We start from the raw sequence: 17,500 nt of genomic DNA, 5'->3' as shown, positions 1-17,500 counted from the left end.
AGAACAGTTTTGCAAATATATTTCTGACTGAAAATTTCATAGAGGTATGGAATTATGATTTTATGCATCCAACAAAGTATTGCTAAGTTGAAACTGTTGCTAATGTTAAAAAGGAAATGGAATGGTGAAACTATTTTTTCGTTTTTTGAAAAAGCAACGATTTGGACTTACGACACTTTTGCTCAGTAACAACGATTTGTACCTCCGTATAAGTGTATATGTATGTATACACACACACATACATAAACACACGCACACTCTGCTACGTATATGCATATGTATGTATATATATGTGCATGTATATTAGGCGCAGGCGTGGCTATCTGGTAAGAAGCTTCTTTCCCAACTTCATGATTCTGGGTTCAGTTCCACTGCGTTATATACATACACACACACACACTCAGGGAAACGGGACGCCGCTTAGCTGACTGGTTCGCGGAACACCTCCGAGACATCCGACTCGGCAATGACACCCCGGTCTCGCGCCATTTCTGCTATACCGGTCACTCTTTGCAACACTTGTCTGTGTTCGGATTGTCCTTGCACAGGGGCCATCCGGACACCCGTTTGCGCCGTGAACAGAGATTAATCTTCTCTCTTCGCTCCTTTGCGCCACATGGGCTCAACTCCCCTCCCCTCGTCATCATCTAACCTCCTCCCCACCCCCTCTCTCCCTCACACCTATTTCGTCAAACCCACCTTCTCTTGCTCCGACTCCTACTTCTCTTCACTCTTACTCTCCTCTCTTCACTCTTACTCTCCTCTCTTCACTCCTACCCATCTCCGCCCCCCTTCATCGTCACCCCTCCCTCGTAAGCCCATCCCACTCCTACACATTCCAACCCCACCTTCCCTATATATATATATATATATATATGTTGTGTGTTTGTGTGTCTGTGTTTGCCCCTTACTCACCATCGCTTGACAACCGATGCTGGTGCGTTTATGTCCCCGTAACTTAGCGGTTCCACAAAAGAGACCAATAGCATAAGTACTAGGCTTACAAAGAATAAGTCCTGGGGTCGGTTTGTTCGACTAAAAGCAGTGCTCCAGCATGGCCGCATCAAATGACTAAAACAAGTTAAAGAATATACATATATAAAATTAATCGAAAAGAAGAAAACAGCCACGCGAGCACGTGGTACATGCAAAGTATTAAGACGCTTAGGGAAGGGAAGACAGGGTATCTGAGTACGCCATTTCTGCACTTTGATTGTGAATTATATATATATATAACGTAACCATTCGCTGTATTTCATCATAGAGAAAATTTACAGCTATACGGAAATAGGTGTAAATATACCGAGTCAGTTCACAGCGCCTCCTAACTAGACCGTTTGATGAATGCATTTCGCAATGGTTATCTCCTCTTCAGTAGCAGAGACCAGAAAGGCTGACACAAGAGACAGGTCCATGTTATGATATTTCCGTCATCGTTCAGTGTATAGATTATGAAATTGGATGGTCGTTGACTGCTCATAAACCATCTGCATTTTGACGGATGTTGTTGTATTTCATGTCGGAGGATGTCCAAACCTCATCTTACCAATTTGGCTTGGTGGATATTCGACTCACTAGAAATAGAAACTAAATCTCCCTCACCTCATTTTTATGTCTGCACACACACACACAGTCACTCACTCACGTACGTGTGGGTGTGTTTTACGATGTTACTACACTTATTTTAAAGCACTTTTAAGAACGGCAACTGAGTATTTGCTAATGGCGTGACTGTATACGGCAAGTAGAAAAATTTATTGTGAAGAACATGTTGATTTGGACCTCGCATACACATACACACCAACCTGGTAAAAAGACAAGTGATCTTGAGTACTTTTGGTCATACGTTTATGTATATCAGGACTTAACTAGTAATATACACGCACTACAAGGTTTAGACTATTAACAGCTGAGTCTCTTAGTGTATATATGGACATTTTTAACATTTTAGGTCATCCACTCAAACACCACTCCCCCCCCCCCACTCGACACACGAGCAGGTGGACAAACGGAAGACAAACGCACTCAACATATTACGTTAGAGTTATATTTAATAAACGAGCTGGCAGAATCGTTAGCACGCCGGGCGAAATTACTTAGCTGTATTTTTCTGTCCTTACGTTCTGAGTTCAAATTCCGCCGAGGTCAACTTTGCCTTTCATCCTCTCGGGAGGTCGATAAATTAAGTGCCAGTTGCGTACCGGAGGGGGGTCGATATTACCGACTCCCCCCACGCCCTCCTCAAAAATTTCGGGCCTTGTGCCTAGAGTAGAAAAGGATATTTTAATAGACGAGTCGACTCAGTTCCACATAATCTATATATATAATATATATAAATATATATAATATATATATATATATATACTATATATATATATATATATATATATATATATATATATATATATATATATATATATATATGTCAGCGGTGTGTGTATTTTCCAAAGAAAGCTTGACTGTGACTTCGAAGTAGGTGATTGATTTCGTGAGGCTAGAAATAATTTTGTGAGTTAATTGTATTGAAAACTCTTTCCTCTGGCAATATAAACGTATCTGTCTGTCTCTCTATCTATCTATTTATCTATTTATCTATCTATCTATCTATCTATCTATCTATCTATCTGCTCCAGCGTGGCTCCAGCCTTTGGCTGGAACCAATAAGATTGGAAAAAAATATACATATATATGTCAGTGCCCTAGCATGGCCGCAGCCTCAAAGCTGAAACATATAAGAGAATAAAAGAATATATAGTCCTTTTTTACTTAAGTTATTGGACTGCGGCCTCGTTGGGACACCTCTTTGAAGGGTTTACTCGAACAAATTGACCCCACTATTTATCGTTTAGCTTGATCTTTATATCCGACTCTTAAACCAAAGTACTACTATACTGAGACGTAAACAAACCAGCACCGGTTGTCGAGCGGTGATGTGGTGTGGGCAAACAGGCACATCTGTCTGTCTACATCTTGTTCCAGTTTCCATCTACCAAATCCACACAATGCTTTGGTCGGTACGGAACAAAAGCAGAAAACATTTGTCCAAGGCGCCGCAAGGTGGGACTGAACCCTGAACCAAGTGGTTAGGAAGGAAATTTCTTACCACACTGCCTCGTCTGCGATTATACACACACACACATATGGATAACTCTTTCCAACAGTACACTACTAGTCAAGTGCTAGAGTTTATTAATAATTTCTAATACACATCCTTGTTGTAAATAGAAATTATTGCAATACGTAAATCGCATAGAAAGTGGCGTAGTAATGTCTGCGTCAAGTATGGAGTTACAACACTAATTATTTCTCGAGTCAGCAATTTAGCTTAACAACTACCTCACCTCACCGCTCTACTCCGCCACCATCATCTCAGCATTACATTGGTCTTTGAGACTCCTGCCTGACGCAATTATATCATCTCTCTCTCTCTCTCTCACTCACTCTCTCTCTCTCCTTGCTTAAATTGCATTCATTTACTGTCTCTCTATAAACGCGTCTCTCATATATAAAACCCATAAACATTAGTCCGACAAAATATATTTTGTTTCGCTTATGGTTTTCCGGGAACCTATTTATATATACTTTTCTACTCGAGGCACAAGGCCCGAAATTTTGGGGGAGGGCGCCAGTCGATTAGATCCACCCCAGTATGCAACTGGTACTTAATTTATCGACCCCGAAAGGATGAAAAGCAAAGCCGACCTCGGCGGAATTTGAACTCAGAACGTAAAGACAGACGAAATATCGAAATGGAGAGACGAATGATTTTTTAACGGTGGACTCAAAGTAAATAAAACTATTAATAATAGCGTGTAAAATATTGGGTTAAAAACATCCTTTGGGGGAGAGACTATCAGAGGCTGCCGACGGGCTGCTATTTTTTAAATTTTTTTTTTTTATATAGCTTTAACTATTTCCAAGTTCCACCGTTAAAAACGATTTACTCCAACGCTCTCGGTACTTCTGAATTCTTATTTCAGAGAGATAGAGAGATTTTGTGATAACTATCGGAAGAAAGAGCTAAAAACTGTGAATCGAATGTAATTTTTAATCTGGTCAGCGAAAACGAGAGCTGACTCGGCACCCTATGCTTCGCAGTGTACGAAATTCTGTTTCGATCTTTCAGCGTGTAGTTCCGTTTCTGAAACCGAGGGTAGGGTACTGGTTTTGTCTGATTGTTGTGTATGTACACGCCTGCATATCTAGTTACATATTCGAAAATTACGGCTTTCAAGCGGTGTTGTTGCTGGCACTTCGCCTGTGTAACTTGCCCAGCTGGCTTTCGTGTGGTGTAATAGATCCCTTACTGGAAAAACAGGTGAGGGTTAACGTCTGGGAGAGCACCCGGTTGTAAAACAATACCTCAGTAACATATCTGTGTAACTCATGCATACATGGAAAAAACGGTTGCAAAACGAAGAAACGTATGTGTATATATATTATATATATATATATATATACACACGCACACACATATATATAATCTGTCTCTTTCTAACTTATCTCTTAACCTGCTCCAGTTGCTCTCCATCCTCATCTCTCACCCTAACCCTCCGTCACCTAACGCTCTCCAGAGCAGAGATATTACCACTAGCCCAGCTCCCCACCCCCACCTCACCAGTTACTGTTAATCCCGTTCTTCCCCCACCCCCTCCTCATATATCTAACCACTGAACTCTCACCTTCATCTACCTCCCACACTACTCCTTCCCACCTATTTCTCTCTATCTCTATTATACCTTTTAATCATTGCCTGTCAAACTATTATGCATTGTGGCTCTTTATCTACCCACCTCTCTCTCTGTATGTGTGTATATATAAATATATATATATATTTAGACACACACACACATATATATATATATATATATATATATACATACAATATGGATGTGTGCATATATATATATATATAGAATATATATATATATATGTATGTGTATATATATATATATATATATATATAATATACACACACACACATATATATATTATTGATGTATATGTGTGTATACATATAGATGTACATTATATATATGTATATGTGTATATATATATATATGTGTTGTGTGTGTGTGTGTGTGTGGGTGTATATATTTGTCGATTATTATATGGGTATTTGGAGATATATATATAATATATTCACACACATATATATTATTGATGTATATGTGTGTGTATACATATAGATGTATATTTATATATATATATGGGTGTATATATTTATGTCGATTATTATATGGGTATTTGGAGATATATATATAATATATACACACACATATATTATTGATGTATATGTGTATGTATACATATAGATGTATATATTATATATATATATATGTATATATATATGGATGTATATATTATGTCGATTATTATATGGGTATTTGGATATATATATATATATATATATATATATATTATATACACACGTGTGTGAAATAGATGTAATTTTCTTTTCCTTTTCTTTTTCCCCTATTGGTCGTCTCTCTCTCTCTCTCTCTCTCTCTCTCCTCCTTCGTCTCTTTCATCATTTCACTCTCCTGTATTCCTCAGTTTTAACCTCTTTTCTCTCTCTCTCTCTCCCTTTCTCTTTCTCCCTGCTTTTGCCGTACAGCGAGAAAGGGGAGGATAGCGATAGAGACGGATAGAGAGATAGATGCAGAGAGAGAGAGAAAGAGAGTGAGCTGAGCTTAGACGAACTTCCACAGACACATTCAGACAGACACACAGACACATAGCTTTATTGATCAAGCCAGCGAGGTTGTCCAGTGCACATAAGTTTACTTTGGTCAGGGTCATTCGGTGCTAACTGCTACTTCTAACATGTTCATTGTAATACCTACTCTTCCCGTCACTCCCGCACTGTGCTTTTTCCCCCTCTCTCTCTCCCTCTCTCGTAACGGTTGGCTGTGGTTTGTTATGATGATTATTGCACGCTGCTGCTGATGGCGTTTATGATGGTTGTGATTGTAATAACACGGTGGGGGATGGAGGTGGTGGTGTTGGTAGTGGTGGTGGTAATATTAATATAGATACGGATTGTGTGGTAAGTTGTAGTGATGGTGGTGGTTGCGTGGAGGGCGGAGTAGTTACGCTTGTCGTTGTTGTTGTTGTTGATAATGATGACGACGATCTATTTTTACGCACACTTAACTTATTTTTACTGCTAATTTTGCGCGCGTTCGTTTGTATGTGGGCTGCGTGTTTTGTATATATTAATGTATTGTGTATGTTGTGTATGTGCATACACACACACACATATATGTGTGTGTGTGTGTGTGTGTGTGTAGGATTTTTCCTTTACCTTTTCCCCCCACCTATTTCTGCAAGAAAAGTATTAAAAAATCAGACTTTAATGAAATTGAGCGGCATTCCCCCCACCCCCACCCCCATCACCGCTATTTCCCCAGATACAAAGGCTGGCTTTAAGGTTAAGTAAGATACATTTCGCAATCACGTGTTTCCGAGTTCGAATCATACCTCACGCCATGCTTGCTTTGCGTAAGGGGTCTTTCTGCTGTAGCCACGGGGCTGACGACATATATACGTTGCCAGCTGGAATTTGGTGGGCGGAAATTGCGTATGTTCGTTGGAGTACTCAATACATGATATAGATCTAACCGCGGTTCGAATTTCGCGCTTTGTGATTTTTGTACTTTAAAAGTTTGCCGGGTGAAATATTCGAGAAATATCTCTAAACGCTCAGTCGCATGCTTGCATGCATACTAACACACAACACACACACACACACACACAACTGTTTCGAAACCTCCAGCTTCAATATCCAGGTTATAAATTCACATTTGTATCAATAATGATTGGTACACTTGGTTTCGGGAGCAATTGCCCAACTGACACGGTCTGAACAAGTCTGGAGTTTTTGAAAAAGAAACCAACAAACTTGCACATAACAAATACAATTTGTAAATGGAACAGTAAAAATGTGCAAGCCTTTTCTCAAGTTTAAAATGCTATGTTGTTTTTGTTATCTACACTCCAACAATGCAGCTTTGTGTCTTTGTTAGAAACCAGCTCCTTCCTCAATTGGAAGAATTTAGAGTATTAAAAAGAGAAGAGACCATTCAACTGACCATTTACCATAATGATGGTACACATTTAAATGCAAGTAATTAGGATTGGGACAAACACGTTTATTAAGGAAAATGTGTAAAAATATAATGACTAAAACGTGCCTTATCTTTATGAAATACTCATCACGTGACCAACCAAGCTATCAGACGTTACACATCACTGATCACAATGAGCATTTGCATTGTTTTAGCCTTCGAATGACACCACCCTGCTGGCTTAGGTGAGCAGGCCAATATCGCCCCTAATCAAAAGTGAGGACTGGGGCAATGTGAAATGAAGTGTTTTGTGCGACTTTGCCTTTCATTCTTTTGGGTTTGATAAGTTAAGTACCAGTTGCGTACTGGAGTCGATCTAATCGACTGGTCTCCTCCCCAAAAATTTTGGGCCTTGTGCCTAGAGTAGAAAAGAATATTCTTGTCTTTCATACAATGGTAGTTTTGATACTGGATCTTCTTTCCTTCCTATAAAATGAATTTAGTATTAAACTGAATAACTGCCCAATACTTTGTAGCAGATTACATGTTTATTCAACATTTATAAGAAATTGACAGTGATGTTGCAGTTTCCACCTTTTATCCTTCTACAGAATAATAACACAGATATACACACACACACACACACATATATATACACACTGGCGTCGAACCAGGGGCATTTTAGCTATTTTGAATACAGTAAGGTTATTAGACATTCATAGAGAAGCATAAAATATAATGTCTTTTTAAATTCTGTGCTTTCATGGTTCTCTGAACATTTTGTGAAGTGTTTGATTCACGAATTAGTGTAAAGTCCACATAAGCGGTTGTGAAGGTGTTATTTTAGGTGAGAACTTCTTTGAAAAACTATGTACTCTTTTCATATGTACCCTGAGAATTGTTTTCCGTTGTATATAGTCATCTTTGTGTCAAAAACTGAACACGCTCTAGAAAGGTCTGTATACAAATTATCCATGAGAAAAATACCGGTCCACTTCTGTTTGCCTTCCTATTGTGATTGCTTGGAAAATTATTGAAAATGTATTATAGAATGATGTATACAGCAAATCCTTTAAACTATTTTGACTGTGGAATGAAATCAAAGGAACAGTTGAGAATGTGTGTGTGTGGTAGTGGTGGCATAGATTAGGGGCTTGTTATTTTTTTGTCAAGGAGTTTTCTATGTTCTTTGGTTTAAAATAAAATAGCTTTTGAAACAGGGGAGGAAAATATGTGAAGGAGGAGGAGGAAGTTGTGATGAGAAAGAGTGAGCTAGAGGAAATAGAATAGGAGAAAGAGAGAGAGAGAGAGAAGGGGTGCAGAGGTGTAAAAGCCAAGTGATAGGGAGGCTGTGAAGAGAGAAGTGGGTTATGTTATCTAATCAAGGCTTTTAAATCCTTTTGTTTCCAAATTTCTATTGAAATATACTGCTTTTGTTTCAGTTAACTTTGAAGAATTTAAAAGAATAACTTTGTTACTATTAATCTGGTATTTGAAACGTAAATTAACATGTTTTGATAGAAGATGTAACTTGGATTGTTTTAAAGCAGGAGGTTTGTCTCTTAAAACCAGGAGCAGTCTCTGGTAGGTTGATATCAAGAGGGTTTAGGGCCATTAGAATTTACTTAAAAACTGTTACATTCACTTCAACATTTAAATTTAATTTGCCAAAATATTTTCGTTGTTTTGAAACCGCGACCTGTTCACTGATAAAATTTTATGCTGTGAACAGGTCGTGGTCTCAAAGTGACAAAAATATTTTGGTAAATTAAATTTAAATGTTGAAGTGAATCTAACAGTTCTGTGTGTTTTAAATGGCTTATAAGCACCTTCCATGCTGCAGTTGTTTTCGTTTCAGCACACAATCTCAGATCAGGTCACTTGCTATGCAAGTACATCTCCAGAATTTACTTAATTTAAAATGAAGTAAAATATATATATATTAAAAAAAAATGATTAAATGTTATGATGTAAGGCCTCGTTAGGTGAGATATTATATCTAAAGGTAAAATGACTACATTTAGGATTGTGTGGAAGTTAAACGGGAATGACAAGGTGATGCACCGAATGATTCTCCCCAAAATGATGTGGCTTACATAACCACTATGGAACTCGCTTTATTATATGAAGCAAAAATAAATGGTAAAGGTTCATTAATAAAGTAGAATGCTAATTAGCAGAGAGATTAAATATATATACCTGAGAGGAAATCAGCGTCGTATTAGGAAGTAGAAAATGGTTACTGGAAATACACACACACACACACACATTTGTATATGGGTGGGTGAGAAAAATCAATAGTAAAATTTATGTAGATAAGAAGGAAAAGATGAATGAAGTTAAAGTAATTGGAGAAAAATAAAAATACTTAAATACTGATGCAGATTATAATGATGGTGATAATGATGACGATGCAGATGATGGTGGTGATTTTTTTCTAATTCTAACATAAGGCCTGCAGTTTTGAGGGGCAGGGCATGTCAATTTACACCGACCTCAGTTTTTGACTGGTAAGTTGTTTCATGAACCACAGAGGGGTGTTAGGTGAAGCTGGGACAACAGGATTTGAACTCAGAATGTGAAAAGCCAAATTGATAATTGTTTCTGACTTAGGCCCAAGGCTAGCAGATTTGAGGGAAGGGGCGAGTCAAATTAACTCCCAGTGCTTGGCTGGTACTTTATTTTATCAACCCCAAAAGGACAAAAGGCAGAGAATGCAATAATGATGATTTCAAATTTTAGCACAAGGCCAGCAATTTTGGGAGAGGGGGTAAATCAATTACACTGACCCCAGTGCTCAACTGGTCCTTATTTTATTGACCCCAAAACAATGAAATGCTGTTAAATATTTTGCCTGGCATGCTAATGATTCTGCCAGCTAACTGCCTCAATAATAATAATTCACCCCTGAAGGTTCATATAAAAGATTGGGGATGGCACAGGACAACACAATACAAATAGAGTGGGACTGAAGCATGTAAAAACAGAATAATAACAAAATTATAACAAATCCCCCCAAAAAGGGAGACTTCCAAGGGCTGCTTGTGGAAACCCCAGAAAAAAGCACAATCACCATCACCTACAAAATTATAACAAATCCCCAAAAATGGAGACTTCCAAGGGCTGCTTATGGAAACCCCACAAAAAGTACAATCGCCCTGACCTCTGGGGTAAATGCCCTGTACATTTCATTTACCCTCAATCTAGAGGTGCATGCTTAGAGTGGGTCCATTCACTTGGGCCATTTGTGCTACAGTCACCTTTTAGCAAAATTGTTGTGAGACAGCACTAAACCGTGACACAAGGTCAGCATGGGTGACGGTTAGTGATTATATTGTCCCTGGTACTTGACTGCTTCTTGGTTTTATTGACCATGAAGAAAAGGACTCAGAATGTTAAAAGCTGGAAGGAATACCAGCTCTATGTGCTGAGTTCAAATTCCATGAAGGTCAATAATAATGGTTTCAGAGGGAGACTTTCAAGCACTGCTCATGGAAACCTCACAAAACCACAATTGTCATGACCTCTAGGGCAAGTACCCTCTCCATTTCATCCACCATTGATCTAGAGGCACATTTGAAAAATAATAATAGCTTCAAATTTTGTCACAAGGACAACCATTATGGGGAGGGGACTAGTCAACTACATTGATCCCAGTGTTTCGCTGGTACTTAATTTATCGACCCTGAAAGTATGGAAAGCAAAGTCAACCTTGGCGGAATTTGAACTCAGAACATGAAGACAGATGAAATACTACTAAGCATTTTGCCTGGCAATATTAACGATTCTGCCAGCTCGCAGCCTTCACTTGAATAGTAATAATAATAAGAGAAGAAGATTGCAAGGCATAAATAATCCATTCAGAAAGGAGTGGGATAAATACTGAAAGTTTTTTAAATAATGAACCAGATATATAACTATGGGAGTAAGAAACCGTAGATAATAAATAAACTGTGAGATTAAAAATGAATAACAAATGAAAAAGGTAAGAAACTAAAGAGTAATTAATAAACCAGAAGAAATAAACAGAATCTGAGGTGAGGTGAGGGGTGGGAGGAAGTGTTGTGGAATTGAATAAGGGTAGTAAATTTCTGTATTTAAATGCTAAAAGTGCTAAAAAGGAAGGTAGATGAAAGGTTTCTTAAATTTAGTAACAACATAAAATATATAGCATTAAAAAGCATCAAAGATCTGGGTAAAAGAGAAGGTACTGATTGATATTAAAGCGTCAATAAAACTATTTTCAAACCAAACAGGATTGTTAGAGATAAAAGAATAGAGTCACTCAGTTTTATTTAGAGAATTAAAACAGGATATATTGAGTGGAATTATAATAGTAATAATAATAATAATATTGTGGTACTCTGTCGGTTACGACGATGAGGGTTCCAGTTAATCTGATCAACAGAACAGCTTGCTCGTGAAATTAACGTGCAAGTGGCTGAGCACTCTGCAGACACGTGTACCCTTAACGTAGTTCACGGAGAGATTCAGTGTGACACAGAGTGTGACAAGGCTGGCCCTTTGAAATACAGGTACAACAGAAGCAGGAAGAAAGAGTAAGAGAAAGTTGTGGTGAAAGAATACAGCAGGGTTCGTTACCACCCCCTGCCGGAACCTTTTGAGCTTTAGGTGCTTTCACTCAATAAACACTCACAACGCCTGGTCTGGGAAACGAAACTGTGATTCTATGACCACAAGTCTGCTGCCCTAACCACTGGGCCATTGCACCTCCACAATAATAACAACAACAATAGTGACAAAGACATTGTAGAGATATTACACTACAATGTGAAGGCATGGCTGTGTAGTTAAAGAAGTCTGCTTCCCAAACATATGGTTGTAGGTTCAGTCCTGCTATGTGGCATCTTCTGTTATAACCGCAGGCCAACCAAAGTCTTGTGAGTGGATTTGGAAGAAGGAAACTGAAAGAAGCTCATCACACACACTCACACATATAAATATGAATGTGCATGTGTCTCTTTGTCCTGCTTTTAAGTGGTAATTGTAGACAAATGCCACTGTCATATAGGAAGGGTCACCTTCTATGGAAAACATGCCTGGTCACAGGGAATATTAACTTGCTTGGAAACTGCTGAGGATTGGCAACAAGAAGGGGCATCTGGCCATTGAAAATCTGCCTCAACGAATTTCATCTGACCCATCCTGGCCTGGAAAACAGGACGTTAAAATGATGATGATGTGTAAAGTAAATATCTGGACTCTGCATAGTTAAATATAAAGAAATCAGTGAAGTATTAAAAGACTGGTTGGTTTTATGGAATATATCTGTAGAAAGATGCCTCAGCCAGAAAACAAACAAAGAACCAAAGATGGATAGCTGTATGTGCCAATGTGTAACATCTTACAGCTTCTCTAGAGTAATAATTATAATTAATATCAAGCGCTGTACTGACTTGTTGATTTAATAATAAGAGTCAAGGGTGAACATCTCATAATTCATGCCCTCTCACTGTTGGGTCTTTGCTAATTTTGTGAAGTATAAATATATTGAGTTCTAACAACTTGGTTATTGCTACAGCTGTAGCTTAGCAGAATTAGAAGTATATGTGTATATCAATCTTATGTATATATATATATATATATATATATATATACTCTTTTACTTGTTTCAGTCGTTTGACTGCGGCCATGCTGGGCACCACCTTTAGTCGAGCAAATCAACCCCAGGACTTATTCTTTGTAAGCCTAGTATGTATTCTATCGGTTTCTTTTGCTGAACTGCTAAGTTATGGGGGTTGTAAACACACCAGCATTGGTTGTCAAGCGATGTTGGTGGGGGACAAACACAGACACACATATATACATATATACGACAGGCTTCTTTCAGTTTCTGTCTACGAAATCGACTCATAAGGCTTTGGTCGGCCTGAGGCTATAGTAGAAGACACTTACCCAAGGTGCCACACAGTGGGACTGAACTACTTACCACAAGCTACTTACCACACAGCCACTCCTACGCCTATATATATATATATATATATATATATATATAAATTAGTGTACATTTGTACACAAAGAGGTGAGCCATAACAGGTTGCCTAACATACTAGAAAGAACAGTCAAAAGGTCCAAACCACAGTTAAGAGCAATTTTGAAGGGAATGAAAAATAAAAACATTTACCATGTTTTACAGCCAGACCTTAGGTTTCAAACTTTAATTAGCAAATAAAATAATTTGCAAGGCAAAGTTCTCATCAGCGGATACGCCAAAACATTAACATATGAATTAGAGACCAAATAACATGTGTCTCGTCCTTATATATTGTAATTTTTCAAATCCTCCGTGCATGCATGTGTGTGTGTGTGTGTGTCTGTGTTTGTGTGTCTGTGTCTGTGTGTGTTTGTGTTTCAGTCATGTGGCTGTGCTCAATATTTGTGTGTGTATATGCATATGTACATAGAAAATATTACATAGACATATACATAGTACTTTATACATACATCTTAAAGATTGGCATACTGGACAGTTGTGTGGAGTGGTGTGTGTGTGTGGGGGGGATTTAGGGGTCTTATAGTTAACCTTTGTAAGCTGTGGTTGTATATGTTGAAGCCCCTGTGTATTGCTTTGCCTGGTAATCTGTAATACTGTGAAGACACTCCAGTATCAATACACACACACACTAAATATGTGTGTAAAGAAAAGTAAATATGAAATAAGAAGATTAAGGTGGATGAGAAAGTCAGAGGTGAAAAAAATCATAAAAAGGTTAATTGGAATGGTTGAAAAGATAATAAAGAAAATAACACCAATACCATGGCAAAATGAAACGTAATAATAGTCAGGTAATAACAAGAATTAATAATTGAATTTTTTTTTTTGTGTCTGTGAAGAAATTATGAAAATAAGACAATAAAAACACTGTGAGAACTGGGGAATATGGTGCGTATAATAATAATAATAATAATAGAAAAAATAATAAACAATTTATTGTATTCGGTGATCAGGTGCACTACAGCTCATCCAGAATGACTAAAAGAGAAGATAGAAAATGGTAATAAAAAAGTAGAATAAAGACAGACAGTAACAATACATAAAGTACATATAAAACATCCATATGAAGGAAAGTATACAAAAGCATGTCTGGAGTCTGTTGGTGAATTTTGAGAAGCATGGAATTGTTGAAGAATGATGTGTCCTGACAGTTAATAATGAATGGGAATAATTTATTTCATTTGGGCCTGAGGGAAGTAAAGTGGCTGAGTTCCTTTCAAGCATTGGGCCTGAGGGGGTCGCAAAGTGGTTGAGTTCCCTTTCAAGGGTTGGGCCTGAGGGAGGCAAAGTGACTAAGTTCCTTTCAAGCATTGGACCTGAGGGAGGCAAAGTGGCTGAGTTCCTTTTGAGTGTTGGGCTTCACGGAAGCAATGACTGAGACCTTTGACATTATGTTGTGTTTGAGAAGAAGACCCATCAAGCAGAACAAAATCACAGTCGTGGCAGATACCAATGTCACGCAAATGGCATCTGTGCCATTGACACATAAAAGCATTCATCATACTCTCGGGGTGGTTGTCGTTAGGAAGGGCAGCCAGCTGTAGAAACCATGCCAAATCAGACTGGAGTCTGGTGCAGCCTTCCAGCTTGCCATCCCTGGTTAAACCGTCCAACCCATGCCAGCATGGATAATGGACGTTAAATGATGATGATGATGATTCTGACAATTCTGAGCATGTAAAAGGTTTTCTCACAGGTGCTGTTTTTTGGAGGTGAGAAATCCAAAGGCCAAGTTTCAAAATAAGGACATAGATATGAACTCATTGGTGTTCAAGCATTAAGGATTAAAGTCTCAGGTATTACTAATAAGAATACAGTAAAGATGGAAAGTACATTTAATCCCTTGACTATCGCAGGTGTTACGTATCAAAACTCCCCACGATAGGTTAAAATCTGCAAAGTAGAAAGAAACAGTACTGTACTTTATATTTTTTTAATTATTTTTCATAATTTGTATATATTTACATTATTAACACTTGACGGATATTTGTCCTCATCTTGTTTGTTGTTAACACGTTTCGGCTAATATACTCTCCACCCTTCTTCAGGTGTCTTGGAGAAATTTCAAACCTGGGTTCTCATTCTTAAGGTATTTTTCCATGTTGTTATTATCATTATTATTATTATTCAAGTCACTGTCTGGAATTGAACTCGAAATCTTGAGGTTAGGACCCCACGCTCTTAAACACTATGCCATATGCCCATGGACAATTATGGAGTGAATTTTAGGGCTTATAAATCTAATATTTTCCTCTCTTTCCTTAATACCAGTTCCCATATGCTGCTCATATCTGCACTCAGTCTGCTTAGGAGGTTGTTGTGTCCTAGCATATGTGCTGCTTCTTTTAATTTTTGTATTTTCCAGTGGTGTTCTCTGTCTATTATTTTAACTTCATCTCACAGGGGGACTTGGTCTCCATTTTCCCATACATGATCAGCTATACTCAATTTATCAATATCTCCTCGTGTTACAGCTTTGAGTTGTTCCTCTACTCTTATGTATTTATGTTATCATAAATGCAAAACAACACCATGGAAGAATCGATGTAAGCTTAAATAATAAACTGTGATTGATGAATCATAATATGTACTAATCATAATACTGTACTAAGATGTTTTAAAATTTCAAAGTCATCATCGTTTAACGTCCGTTTTCCATGCTGGCATGGGTTGGATGGTTTGACCGGGGTCTGGGAAACCAGGAGGCTGCACAAGGCTCCAGCCTGATCTGGCGGTGTTTCTACAGCTGGATTCCCTTCCTAACGCCAACCACTCCGGGAGTGTAGTGGGTGCTTTTTACGTGCCACTGGCACAGGTGCCTGGGGAGGCTGGCAACGGCCACGATTGGTTGGTACCTGCATGGAAGCTAGTCAAGGCGGCGCTGGCATCAGCCACGTTCGGATGGTGCTTTTTACGTGCCACCAGCAAAGGTATCACAACTACAATTTCCATTTGATTTTTTATTTTGATGTTGATGTACTAAATAGTTCTCCTCAAGCACAGCAGGCCATCCTGTGATCCAAAGTACTTTGGATGGGCTGGGGCTGCTATGTGAAGCTGGTGCAGGAAACAGCCATGAGCTCATGTTATTTGTCGGGTCTTTGCAGTCACAGCATATCTCCAGAGATCTAGGTCTTTCGTCATTGCTTCTGTGAGGCCCAACGTTAGAAGGTCATGCTTGACCACCTCATCCCATGTCTTCCTGGGTCTACCTCTATCCCGGATTCCTTCAACTGTTTAGGAGTGGCTCTTCTTCACACATCTCTCCTCATCCATCTGTAGTACATGACTATACCAGCGCAAACGTCTCTCTTGCATGCCACATCCGATGCTTCTTATGTCCAGCATTTCTTTCAGGGTGCTTACACTCTGTCGTGTGTGCACACTGAAATTACACATCCAGCGGATCATGCTAGCTTCATTTCTTTCAAGCCTACGCATGTCCTTTGCAGTCACAGCCCATGTTTCACTACCGTAAAGCATGGCAGTTCACACATATGCATCATACAATCTACCTTTCACTCTGAGTGAGAGACCCTTTGTCACCAGTAGGGGTAGAAGCTTTCTAAACTTTGCCCAGGCTATTTGTATTCTAGTGGTGACACTCTCTGAGCATCCATCTCCACTACTAACTTGGTCACCTAGGTAGCGGAAACTATCAACTACTTCTAGTTTCTCTCCCTGGAGTGTGATGGAATCTGTTTTCTGTGCATCTGCTGCACACGAAAGCTATCTTCTTGGTTAATTTTCCTTTGATATTGCTCTGCACCTCCTATGCGTCCATAGCTTACACTGGGTACATCTTATGGAGTTTCTACCTACACCTTTTCTACAGATCAAGCAGGGCCACCTACCTGAAGGGGTGTGTGATGAGTTCGCCTTCCTACTTACTATAACTTTGGTCTTTGCTACATTGACTCTAAAGCCTTTTGATTCTAAACCTAGCTTCCACATCTGAAATTTCTTTTCTAGTTCTGGTTGTGATTCTGCTATGAGCGCCAGGTCATCAGCATAGAGGAGCTCCCAGGGGCAACCCGTCTTGAATTCCTCTGTTATTTCCTGGAGGACTATGATGAATAAATGGGGACTGAGGGCTGAACCTTGGTGGACCCCTACTTCTACCTGGAATTCTTCACTATATTCATTGCCAATCCTAACCTTACTAACAGCCTCTCTGTATAGGGCCTGTACAGCCCTTATTATCCATTTGTCAATCTCCAGTTTCTGCATCGCCCACCAGATAAGGGATCGGGGAACCCTGTCAAAGGCTTTCTCCCAAGTCCATGAAAGCTAAGTAGAGGGGTTTATCTTTAGCTAGGTATTTCTCCTGCAGTTGTTGAATCAGGAATATGGCATCAGTGGTGCTTCTACCTGGAACAAAACCAAACTGCATCTCATCTAAGCAGCTCTCCCT

General features: G+C 38.8%; 1 protein-coding gene and 1 long non-coding RNA gene across 3 annotated transcripts in view; both read left to right on the top strand.

Annotated features, from left to right (window-relative positions):
• The window catches only part of LOC118764805, an 18,451-nt gene extending 11,306 nt beyond the window's left edge, over positions 1-7,145 (top strand). The window contains exons 3-4 of the long non-coding RNA XR_005000613.1: positions 6,940-6,946; positions 7,131-7,145. This is a non-coding gene — a long non-coding RNA (uncharacterized LOC118764805). The remainder of the gene's footprint in view (positions 1-6,939; positions 6,947-7,130) is intronic.
• LOC115215575 (transcription factor MafK) overlaps positions 1-17,500 on the top strand; it is a 183,796-nt gene that overhangs the window by 104,580 nt on the left and 61,716 nt on the right. The window lies entirely within an intron of this gene.

The sequence above is a fragment of the Octopus sinensis genome, linkage group LG9, assembly GCF_006345805.1.
Source record: "Octopus sinensis linkage group LG9, ASM634580v1, whole genome shotgun sequence".
NCBI lineage: Eukaryota > Metazoa > Mollusca > Cephalopoda > Octopoda > Octopodidae > Octopus > Octopus sinensis.
The sequence above is the reverse complement of the archived record's forward strand: the minus strand, read 5'-3'. Positions and strand labels throughout refer to the sequence as shown.